General features: G+C 37.5%; 1 long non-coding RNA gene across 1 annotated transcript; it reads left to right on the top strand.

The window, feature by feature from the left end:
• The first annotated feature begins 398 nt into the window (after positions 1-398).
• Positions 399-4,412, top strand: LOC110135872 (uncharacterized). Its single transcript, XR_002313475.2, has 3 exons — positions 399-698; positions 3,641-3,679; positions 3,954-4,412. It is a non-coding gene; the product is annotated as an uncharacterized lncRNA (long non-coding RNA).
• Positions 4,413-10,963: the final 6,551 nt, after the last annotated feature.

The raw sequence follows: 10,963 nt of genomic DNA, 5'->3' as shown, positions 1-10,963 counted from the left end.
GGACCAGACGACATGATCTTAGTTCTTTTAATATTGAGTTTTAAGCCAGCTTTTTCACTTTCCTCAAGAGGCTCTTTAGTTCTTCTTCACTTTCTGCCATAAGGGTTGTGTCATCTGCATATCTGAAGTTATTGATATTTCTCCAGGCAATCTTGGTTCCAGTTTGTGCTTCATCCAGCTCAGCATTTTGCATGATGTACTCTGCATATAAGTTAAATAAGCAGGGTAATAATATACAGTCTTGACATATGCCTTTCCCAATTTGGAACCAATCCATTGTTCCATGTGTGGTTCTAGCTGGTGCCTCTTGACCTGCATACAGATTTCTTAGGAGGCAGGGAGAAGGTAGCCTGGTATTCTCATCTCTTTAAGAATTTTACACAGTTTGTTGCAATTCACACAGTTAAAGGCTTTGACTTAGTCAATAAAGCAGAAGTAGATGTCACAAAGAGTCAGACATGATTGAGTGACTGGACTGAACTGAACTGAACCCCAAACTAGACTTGTTTACTAATTTCTTTGTTGCTTGAGTGAGAAGAAATATAATACCTTTTGTGGCTCTATTTCCTTAACTGATATGATCCGTAGAATTCAGGTATGCACCAACAAACTGCTGGCCCAGAGGAAGTGAATTTTCTACCATCACAGGATCCATCCATAAAGAGTACAGAGAACTTGGAATCTCCCTCTGCTGCTGAGTATGTTTGATTAACAGTAAAGGTGCTCTCATTTGAGAACTGTGGCTCTCTAACATGTATAGAATTTTGTTCCAAAAAATAAGGTCTCCAGATATGTAACCATGCTTGAAAGAAATGTCTTAGAATAATTTACTATTCAAAAAAAATTATTATATTATCACTCAGTGAATATAAGTATGACTAAGAAAATTAATAAATGTGGAAGTTAATATTTTATATATTTTCTAAATAAATTTTAGATTACTTAATTTAAAAAACCTCTTCAAATTGTTTCACTGATAATTCTCTAATCATGGTATCATTTCTGTTTAAGCATTATACTATATATTTCAGTCAGAAAGACTGATTGAGATTTTATAATTTCTTTTTCTTATTTATTCTATTCTGAGTTCCAGTATGACTTAATGGTCTATTCTTTGTGATAAGGTGTTAAGTTTTTGTCTACTAGGCAAAGAACTGTGGATTTCTTAATGGTCTGAACATAGCATAATGCCATAATATAATTGTACAAAGTCAAAACTATAGTTTTAGAGATTGGTTTGGATTTCAATTTTGATTACAAATGGGTTTATGTTGAATATTACATACAGTTAGAATTACTATAACTATGTGGATTTTGGAGTCTATTATATAAATAAATTCACAGATAATGCTTCTTGACATATTCAAGTTTAAATACTGACAAGTGCAGTGCAAATTCTTTACCCTCCTCTTTTAAGTATTGCAAGTAAAATACATGTGTAAATGCTACAGGTTAACAGATTTCCATAATTATAAATCTATAAATCTATATATATATATATTTTAGGTTTCAAAATGCAATGAAGATAATCAGAAGTCTAGTACAAAAGACATTATTAGTGATCTTTCTTAGATTATGCACAGACGAAGTATAACCAGTACTTTGTGCTTTTTGATCCTTTGAAATTGATAAAAGATAATACCATTTAATTTTTAGAATGATCTGATTTTTCTAGTTGTTAAAGACTTATAAAATACATATCCAAGCTATTACCTTACAGATAAAGAAATAGGGATCAAGAAGATAACTGACTTGCCAGTTCCAAGCTTGCAATCTAGTAACAAATTTAATAGAATAAGTTAAGATGCTTGATTCCTATGTCACTGAAACATTCTGTACAAGATACCACCTTTCCTTTTAAATTAGCATTAGTTCACAATAAAGAGGTGTTTTACATAGATATTATTATTCTTTTAATGCAGCCTTCTCTTCTTACAATGATCACACCTTCTGGAACTGAAAAAAAAAAAAAAAAGATTTCTTCTTTATATTCTGAGTACACAGCTTTCCCAAACTCCACCTTATATGAAATCTTCTATCTCTACCAAAACCCAATGAATAAGAGAAAATGAATTTCTTCTCTTTCCCAGTTATTCAGATATTACCCAGAAATAATTAAAGCAAAAGGTTTCATGAGAAGATGAGGCATATGCTTAAAAATTTTGTGTTTGATGGGAATTTAAGCATTCTTGGTAAAGAATACTTAAGTATGGGAATGTACACAATTTCAACATACAGGTTTCCCCTGATGAAACATAATTCCATGAACAGAGGAGTCTGATGGGCTATAGTCCATGGGGTCGCATAAAGTCAGACATGATTGAGGGACTAACAAACACAGAATCTAAAACAAGAGGGGATATTTGTATAAATACATAAGTGATTCACTTGGCTGTACCTCAGACACTTACACAACATTGTAAATCAACTATGCTCCAATAAAATTTAATTTAAAAATTCAGTTCAGTTCAGTCACTCAGTCCTGTCTGACTCTTTGCGACCCCATGGACTGCAGGACGCCAGACTTCCCTGTCCATCACCAGCTCCTGGAGTTTCCCAAACTCATGTCCATTGAGTCAGCGATGTTATCCAACCATCTCATCCTCTGCCATCCCCTTCTCCTTCTGCCCCCAGTCCCTCCCAGCATCAGAGTCTTTTCCAATGAGTCAACTCTTCACTTGAGGTGGCCAAAGTATTGGAGTTTCAGCTTCAGCATCAGTCCTTCCAGTGAACGCCCAGGACTGATCTCCTTTAGGATGGACTGGTTGGATCTCCTTGTAGTCCAAGGGACTCTCAAGAGTCTTCTCCAACACCACAGTTCAAAAGCATCAATTCTTCAATGCTCAGCTTTTTTTATAGTCCAACTCTCACATCCATACATGACTACTGGAAAAACCATAGTAATTGGATTAAATATGGCAGTACATGTTAAAAACACTAGTTTTCCCCTGATTTTGTATATGCTCCAATATAGCATGATTAAAAATGAATAATCAAAATATTTCCTAAGAAAAGTGTACTCTGGTAACTACAGAAATTGGCAGATTAACAAATTATTTTTATAATTTTAGGAGAGAAGCTCAAATGAGATAAACTTCAATATGTACTTTAGCTTAATTTTACATTCTGAAGCCTAAGCTGCCAAGTGAAATATCAAAACCTTTCTCTTTATGATTATTAAATGGATAGTAAACTTTCCCAAAGCTGTACACTGAGGGATTTAATTGAGAGAGATTAGTGGTCCCTTGGCTCCTTGAATTGACTAGTTCATTCTCCCAAATGTAGATGAAAATTATTTATAGGTCCTCAGGTTTTTATTGTTTAAATTATAAATATTCCCCAAACAAGCTATTCCCCAAAATAAGTATATAAAAAAATAAATTAGAAGAAACAGCACAAGTCTACACATACTTACATTTCTAATCCAGTGGATGATTAGGTACCTGTCCCCAAATCATCACTGAGGCTTAGGTGGATCAGTGAGGAAGTCTTGTAAAGATCTGCATTTTGACAAACTATCATAACTATTTAAAACTATTTTACTATTTTTATTCATAGCCCCAGAATTGAAAGCTGTGCCACAGGATTCATATTTTTTAATTATGATTTTCAATCCCTTTAACTTTTTTCACTCCCACAGATAAAAGGAAATGATCTGATTTCCTAGATAATGGCTATGGTGAGTTACTTATACTATCATTATTATACTTATATTAACATTATTAAGATATAACAGATGTGTTTATGCTGAAGAGCTCTTTAATATAAGTAATTCCAGGAAATATGTCACTCAGGTTATAGTCACATCCATCAGTTGACTAGCTTTGGAGGTATCATACTGAGATAGTTTTATCGTTAGGTTGTCAAAAATAATACAGTAATGTAGGGTCTTATATTTTCTCTTTATTTGTCTATTTCCTTATTTTTGTCATCCTTTTATATTTTTTCCCAAGTTCCAGCTCCTATGGCTGTCATTAACTGTTTGACTAAGAAAGAAATCATCAAGCATTTATAGAGCCTCAACTGTGTGCCACACAATATGTTGTCGAATTTTTCCAAACGTCTCATTTTTTTCAGCTTTACAGTTCTGTGGACTGTAAAATCACTCATTATTTCAAATGAGGAATTTAAAGTTTAAAGAAATAAAGAGTGTTGGTCAAAGTCAAACATGATAAGTTTTAATTATGGTTTACTCCAGACTTTCTGCCTATAAGTCAATCACATCATAGGCACCTATATTAACTTGGGTGCTTTGATAATTTTTTTTTTATTTCTATATTTCTATACAGTGATATAATCTGCTGTGATAGTTGCTTGGTTTTTATTCCTTCTCTCCCCCTTCCTCTCTCTTTCTTCTTTTCGACAATACTGATGTGATAATAAATTTATCTTCAAAATAAAAATCTTTGGCATGTGAGCTCCGGTGAGCATTTAGGGATTTTTATAATGGATTCTTAAAGCATATATATGTATATATATATAAACATATATTCATACCACAAAACCCCCTTTCTTGATGAGAAAATAAAGTTCCAGAGTTATTTCTACTATCTTAAAGTGATTTTTCTGTCTTCTGAGCGTTTAACAGAAATATATTGACTGAATCATATAAATTGCCTACACAGTGGCAATCAGTATTAATATGGAGTGGAGTCAGTATTAATATGCAATTTATTATACAGTAGACAAATATTTTTAACATATTGATAGTTTTTTTGAGGTCACACAAAGTCTGAATGCCAGTTGCAAACATAGTAAGAAATAAATTTATTTTCTAATCTGACAAAAGTCCATATAGTCAAAGCTATGGTTTATCGAGTAGTCATATATGGATGTGAGAGTTGGACTATAAAGAAAGCCTAGCGCCAAAGAAATGATACTTTTGAACTGTGGTGTTGGAGAAGATTCTTGAGAGTCCCTTGGACTGCAAGGAGATCAAACCAATCAATCCTAAAGGAAACCAATCCTGAATATTCATTGGAAGGACTGATGCTGAATCTCCAATATTTTGGCCACCTGATGAGAAGAACTGACTCATTGGAAAAAACGTAATGCTGGGGAAGATTGAAGGCAGAAAGAGAAGGGGATGACAGAGGATGAGCTGGTTGCATGGCATCACCAAATTGATGCCAATAAGTCTGAGCAAGCTCCGGGAGCTCGTGATGGACAGGGAAGCCTGGTGTGCTGCAGACAGTGGGGTTGCAAAGAGTCGGACATGACTCAGCGACAGAACTGAACTGAATCTTTCTGTTAAGCACTCACTTATGTTTAATATTGATAAACAATTGTTTTAGATTCTCAGGATTCATGGATTATGTGCTAGCCTGAAAAAGACCATACTATTAAGACAGTTTACTTAAATTTATATAGGTTATGTACTGCCTTAGTTTGTTAGGTGCTATAACAAAATACCACAGACTAAGCTTATACACAATAAATACTGATTTCTCACAGTTCTGGAGGCTGGAAGTCTGAGATCAGTGTGCTATCATGTTAAGTGAAACTTTTCATTGGGTCCTTACATGGCAGAAAAAGAAAGAAGCTATTAGCTACTCAGTCGTGCTTGACTCTTAGTGACCCCGTGGGCTGCAGCCCACCAGGCTCCTCTGTCCATGAGATTTTCTGGGCAAGGATACTGAAATGAGTTGCCATTTTCTTCTCCAGGGGATCTTCCCAACCCAGGGATTGAACCTAAGTCTCCTGCACTGCAAGCAGATTCTTTACTGACTGAGATATGAGGGAGGAAGTGTCCTGGCGTTTCTCATAATGTTATTTAAAAAATTTAATTCAATTTACCAGATTTCCACCATCATGACTTAAACTCCTCCCAAAGATCCTACTACCATCACCTTTGAAAGTTAAGATCTCAACAGATAAATTTTGGTGGCACATAAGCATTCAGACCACAGCAAATAGGCTCAAAACAGCCAGAGGTTTTAAGATTTGTTTTGTTTGCATTATACTTGGTTGCCTATAGGAAAGTTGTTCTACCTGTTTTATTTTCCTTTTGGTATTTTAATTTAATATACTACCATACATTCTAGATATAGTAGAACTACAATGTTCATGGCAAGGTTGTTGTGAGATCAGTTAGCTTATATACACACCAGGATTTCAGCCATGTAGAAATAATTTATTCTATGACAGCAAGATCAGGTTTCGCCTCTCTGTAACGAGCTGTGCTTCCTTTTTAAGCTCTAATGTGCCAGGAGCCGGCACATGAGATCCCACCCATGACAAGGTCATGAGGGAGAAAACCTGAGGGCAAGGTGGATCAGGTTTCCAGGGATTCCGAAAAACTGCCCCCAGCGCTCACCTTAAAGATGATATCTGTCTTTCTGATGCTTGCTTCAATAGACTACTCCCTAATTTCTGTGGCACAGGCAGAAGGCCTTCCCTGATCTCTTTCCAAATAAGAATCAATTTAGAACTTTAATCAATAAGTTTCCCGGGTGGTGGTATTTAATGAGATTATCCAGGGTGAAAGGAGTGTTTTAATTTAAACTCCTTTGTTGGTATTTTAGTTTGTTTGGCAAATGCGTTATGCCCTTGGTACTAAAATGCATGATTGCTTATAATACCCTAATCATAAAACAGCATAAAGAACCTGATCACATAAAGGCCCTAATAGGCACAGAGCCCTTCGAGGGTGAGGAAGCCCTATTAGAGAACATAAAAATATTATTCTAAAAGTGGTTATAGTTAAAGATTTAGAAAAATAAGAGTTTAAAATTGTTAATTTTAACCAGGAATGCTAAATAGGGGCTGCCTCACTGAAGCTGCAGAGTGTTTGTGTGGTAAACCTTTTAGGTAAATTTAACTGATAACTTCTGCAAAAGGACTGACCTTTGTGTTCATTAAAGAATAGATTACGGAAAACAGCTTTGCATTCACCTAGGTCATAAAATGTCAATAGGTCCCAAGGCCAGAAGATAATGTTCTAGACCCTCATAAACAAAGAAGTATGCAGAAAACACCCTGGTTTTGTGAAGAACAAACTGATGTAATGTTAAACTATCTTCCCCTTAGAAATGCACTAATTTAGGGTATAAAAGCCACGGTAAAAAATAAAGCATTGCCAGACTCTGCCAGACCCTGCAAAAACACCCATATTGTCATTCTCTCTCTCTCTCTCTCTCTCTCTCTCTCTCTCTCTCGCAGACTTGGCCCTATCAAGGCTGGTCTCACGTGTCTTCTCTCTCTTTCTCGCTGACGCCGTTCATCCTGAGGGTATCCCCTGGATCCTGCCGAGGCTGGACCCTGGCACTAATGGAATCATTTAATATCAAAAGTCTTTTAAAATGTCATTAGTAAATCATAAGCACCTAAAATATAAATTTGTCTGTCTGATTTGTGTTTAATCCCCATCTACTAAGTAGATTTCTGGCACACAGTAAAATTTCGATGAAAATTTTCTAAATAAATAATAATTCTGGAGTTTCCAGTTCTGCATGTAAGAAGATTAGAAGACAACACTTTGTCCAACAAGAGTTAAACAACTGAAAAATCTTCAGTCCTTCTAAAATCTCCCAGAGGGATGAGAAAACAAGGGGCAGTACTGCTTACAAGGGAGACCAGATGGAGAAATACAGAGACTAGCAACTTCCCACAGCAGAAATGAGGAGGAACTGCTTGTGGGAACCAGTGCCCAAGTAGGAAACCAGAACTGCATTTGCCCTGTTGCTTGAGGTTAGATATGGAAAGTTCTGAGAGTTCATGCTGAATGGGGGCAAATCCTAGAAGGGCCCACAACATGAGGTTTACCTCCAGGAGCCCACAAAGGTTCCCATGGTTAACATCAGTAGAAAATTGCCTCCTATTTTAGTAAGAGACTTGGGAAAAGAAATACACCAGAGTACTCTTAGCAAGGCGTGCTCTCAGCTGAAACTAGTTCAGCAGAGCCTAACCTGCCTACAGAAGTGTTATCAGATCCTAATTAACTGGGAGAAAGGGAAAGAGCAAACAAAAAACTCAAGACCATGGTAGTCAAACTATCCCACCTAAGGGGAGTGGAAAAAAAAAAAGAAAAAAATCAAACACAAGAGTTTTACAGTCCAGAGGCAGGGATAAATTCACTAAAATACTGAGCCTTAATCTCAAGACACAAAATGCTTCCCCTGTGCCTTCACCACAATATTAGAGAAGGTCAATTTACACAGTTCCTTTATCCAATCCATCCTGTCTGGCTATCAAGAAAAATTATAAGGTATAACAGAAAGTCATTTTCAATCAGTTGGTGGTCAAAGTACTGGAACTTCAGCTTCAGGAACAATACTTCCTGAAAAACAGAACTTGAAGGGGCAGAATAAGTCAGAATCAAACATAGCAAGGATGTTGAAGTTATTCAAAGCATAATTTAAGACAACTGTGATTTATCCCCTTCATGGATCACAAAGCCAAGGAGGGTTCATAAATCAATGAGTTATGAGCCATGCTATGCAGGACCACCCAAGACAGATGGGTCATACTGAGGAGTTCTGAGGAAAAAAAAAAAAAAAAACCTACTTCTACTGTACTGACTATGCTAAAGCCTTGACTCTGTGGATCACAACAAACTGTGGAAAGTTTTAAAGAGATGAGAAGGCCAGACCACCTTACCTGTCTCCTGAGAAATCTGTATGTGGGTCAAGCAGCAAAAGTTAGAATTGGACATGAAACAACTGACTGGCTCAATATCAGGAAAGGAGTATGACAAGGCTGTATATTGTCACCCTGCTTATTTAACTTATATGCAGAGTTTATCATGCAAAAAACTGGGCTGGATGAATCAAAAACTGGAGACAAGATTGTCAGGAGAAAGAGCAAAAACTTCAGATATGCAAATGACACCACTCTAATGGTAGAAAGTGAAGAGGAACTGCACAGTCTCTTGATATTAGTGAAGAGGAGAGCTAAAAAGCTGGCTTGAAACTCAACATTTAAAAAACAAAGGTCATGGCATCTGGTCCCATCACGTCACGCCGAACAGAAGGGGAAAAAGTGGAAACAGTTACAGGTTTTATTTTCTTGGGCTCCAAAATCATTGTGGATGGTGACTGCAACCACGAAATTAAAAAACATACAAACAAACAAACAAAACAAAACACTTGCTTCTTGGAAGGAAAGCTATGACAAAGCTTGTGGCTGTGCAGTCGCTCAGGCCTGTCTGACTCTGTGACTCCATGAACTGCAGCCAGGCAGGGTTCCCTGCCCTTCACCATCTCCTAAGCTTGCTCAAACTTATTTCCATTGACTTGGTAATGCCATTCAACCATCTCATCCTCTGCCATCCCCTTCTCCTGCTGCCTTCAGTATTTCCTAGCATCAGGGTCTTGTCCAATAGTGAGCTTTTCCCAGATGATCACCATGGTGTGGTCACTCACCTAGAGCCAGACATCCTGAATGTGAAGTCAAGTGGGCCTTAGGAAGCACCACTAGGAACAAAGCTAGTGGAGGTGATGGAATTCCAGTTGAGCTATTTCAAATCCTAAAAGACAATTCTGTGAAACTGCTGCACTCAATATACCAGCAAATTTGGAAAACTCAGCAGTGGCCACACTGCTGAAAACTCAGCAAATTTGGAAAACTCAGCTGACTGGAAAAGGTCAGCTTTCATTCCAATCCCAAAGAAAGGCAATGGCAAAGAATGCTCAAACTACCCCATGATTGCACTCATCTCACACACTACTGGAGAAGGCAATGGAAACCCATTCCAGTACTCTTGCCTGGAAAATCCCATGGGCGGAGGAGCCTTGTAGGCTGCAGTCCACAGGGTTGCTAAGAGTAGGACACGACTGAGCTACTTCACTTTCATTTTTCACTTTCATGCATTGGAGAAGGAAATGGCAACCCACTCCAGTGTTCTTGCCTGGAGAACCTCAGGGACGGAGCCTGGTGGGCTGCTGTCTATGGGGTAGCACAGAGTCGGACATGATTGAAGTAACTTAGCAGCAGAAGCAGTACACACTAGTAAAGTAATGCTTAAAATTCTCAAAGCCAGGCTTCAGCAATACATGAACAATGAACTTCCAGATGTACAAGCTGGTTTTAGAAAAGGCAGAGGAACCAGAGGTCAAATTGCCAACATCTGATGGATCATTGAAAAAGCAAGAGAATTCAGAAAAACATCTATTTCTGTGTTTATTGATTATGCTAAAGGCTTTGACTGTGTGGATCACAATAAACTGTGGAAAATTCTTAAAGAGATGGGAATACCAGACCACCTGACCTGCCTCTTGAGAAACCTGTATGAAGATCAGGGAGCAACAGTTAGAACTGGACATGGAACAACAGACTGGTTCCAAATAGGAAAAGGAGTAAGTCAAGGCTGTATATTGTCACCCTGCTTATTTAACTTATATGCAGAGTACATCATGAGAAACAGTGGGTTGGAAGAAGCACAAGCTGGAATCAAGATTTCCAGGAGAAATATCAATAACCTCAGATATGCAGATGACACCACCTTTATGGCAGAAAGTGAAGAAGAACTAAAGAACCTCTTGATGAAAGTGAAAGAGGAGAGTGAAAAAGTTGGCTTAAAGCTCAACATTCAGAAAACTAAGATCATGGCATCCAATCCCATCACTTCATGGCAAATAGATGGGGAAACAGTGGAATCAGTGTCAGACTTCATTTTTCGGGGCTCTAAAATCACTGCAGATGGTGATTGCAGCCATGAAATTTAAAGACACTTATTCCTTGAAAGAAAATCTATGACCATCCTAGACAGCATATTAAAAAACAGAGAGATTACTTCGCAACAAAGGTCCATCTAGTCAAGGCTATGGTTTTTCCAGTAGTCAAGTATGGATGTGAGAGTTGGACTGTAAAGAAACCTGATCACTGAAGAATTGATGCTTTTGAACTGTGGTGTTGGAGAAGACTCTTAAGAGTCCCTTGGACTGCAGGGAGATCAAACCAGTAGATCCTAAAGGAAATGAGTCCTGAATATTAATTGGAAGGACTGAGCTGAAGCTGAATCGCC

The sequence above is a fragment of the Odocoileus virginianus genome, chromosome 8 (genome assembly GCF_023699985.2).
Source record: "Odocoileus virginianus isolate 20LAN1187 ecotype Illinois chromosome 8, Ovbor_1.2, whole genome shotgun sequence".
NCBI classification, from domain to species: Eukaryota; Metazoa; Chordata; class Mammalia; order Artiodactyla; family Cervidae; genus Odocoileus; species Odocoileus virginianus.
Note: the sequence above shows the minus strand (reverse complement) of the source record. Positions and strands in the feature narration are given on the sequence as shown.